Below are 2,019 nucleotides of genomic sequence, written 5' to 3'. Positions count from 1 at the left end.
GCTCATATATTTGAGGCTGGTGCTATTTTCCATTTTATTTTGCATTTCTCTTTTATTGGAAATGTACTTGGAAATGTTCAGCTTCCTGTCCTTATACAGCTGACTACATTAGTTTTTGTCTATAATCCAATGAACAGGAGCAATATCCAAGTTAATAGGGAAACATTTAACCTCACGTTATAGCAAGTGACAAAGATTACTGAGGGCAGAGAAAGGAGAATATTAATTGCAAGAATATTTATGCCAGTTCTATAGAGGCTTAAGTTGGAGTTTTTGAGCAAGACATGAGGATCTATCTAGTCCTGTTTGGGCAAACTGGTATTAGCTTCATAATAGAATTCCAAGTTTGGGGAGGGACTTTAACTCATGTACCATCCCTGGTTTATAATAAGGGCTTGATAAATTTGTGTTGAACTACTTGAACAAAATCCCTCTACTTCATCCCAGCAAGTGGTTGTCTGGCTTCTCCTCTACCCCTCCAATGAAGGCAAATCTATCATTTCCCAAAGCAGAGAGTCTTGGGTAGCTCAGACTGTTAAAAGTTTTTACCTATATTAAACTAAATTCTCTCTCCCTCTACTTACCATAAGTTGGTTATTGTTCAAAGACTGCACTCATGTCCACAGGTGACTTCTTCCAGCTGAAGGTCCCTAGTCCCTTCTAAGGGCCACCATGGAACATGAGTCTACTGCTCCCCACCCTCTGGCCACTTTCGGAACCAATATGGAGAGAGCAGGGCTGTCATTGCTCGGTTCTAGACACTGAAGCCTTTACGAATGCAGCCTGTCTGCTGCCACACTTGCCACTTTTGCACAACACCAATACACGCTGCGCCTTCAGGAGGGTGCACTACAAACAGAATGGCCTTTGGGAGCAGAGAGACCTGGGTTCAAAATCTAGTTTTCCCGTGTACTAGCTAATTGTTCTCATATTCCATACTCCTCTCTTCTTCGTGGATACTGTGCTATCCAGATAATATTGTAGTCTGATATACTGTATTTAGACTGTCTTAGTTTGCCAAGGCTGCTATCGCAAATACCACCAACGGATTTTGGCTTAGCAACAGGAATGTATTGGCACACTGTTTTAAGGCCAGAAGATGTTCAAACCCAAGCTGTCGGCAAGGCTTGCTTTCCCTAGGGGTCCGTAAGAGTACTGGTGCTGGCTGCCATAGTGCTTGAGTTTCCTTGTCCTCTATCTCTACCTCTTGTCACATGGCGATGTCCTCTCCTTTCATCTGTTCTTCCAGTTTCTGTTGACTTCCAGCTTCTTCTTATATGGCCGTCTCTGATTTCTGGAATCCAGTTTCTTCTCTTTATAAAGCCCCTAGTAATATGGAGTAAGACCCACCCTGATTTAATCGGCTACACTTTAACTAAGAATAACATCTTCAAAAGGTCCTATTTACACACAAGTTTATGCCCACAGGAACACAATGTAGATTAAGAACATGTTTTGTTGGGGAACATGATTCAATCTACCGCATAGACTACCTGTCCCAACTCATCACCCAGCTAGTATGGAGCTAAATATGGACAAGAGTCTACTCTCTTTGACTGGAAACATCCTTGTTATATTAGGGACAAATAACAATAGTTAACATTTGTTTAGCATCTACTGTGTGCTGGGCACCCATTCTAAGCCCTTTACATGTTTTAGTTCATGTAATTCTCATAATAATTCTTAAAGATAAGGATTAATATCATTTCTATTTTCCAGATATGGAAACAGATATTATAGCAAGTTAAGTCCTTGTCCCAGGTGACATGGCCTTGAGAAGAATCAGAATTTGGGGATCCATATATTTTTCATTGAAGATATCATTTCATTTCAAAATGAATTTCCCATCACTCTAAAAATTCTCTCTCTTTTTCCCTGCACACAAGCTTTTCTCCATACCTCAGCTTTTCTCTTTTCCACGTTTCCTCTTTCTCTTTGCTTTCCCCCTTCTTCTCCTTTTTTACTGCTGATTCTCTCTATGTCACCCATAGATTCTTCTCCCTCTACCTCGCATTCTCC

The sequence above is a fragment of the Tamandua tetradactyla genome, chromosome 10, assembly GCF_023851605.1.
Source record: "Tamandua tetradactyla isolate mTamTet1 chromosome 10, mTamTet1.pri, whole genome shotgun sequence".
Taxonomy (NCBI): domain Eukaryota; kingdom Metazoa; phylum Chordata; class Mammalia; order Pilosa; family Myrmecophagidae; genus Tamandua; species Tamandua tetradactyla.
Note: the sequence above shows the minus strand (reverse complement) of the source record.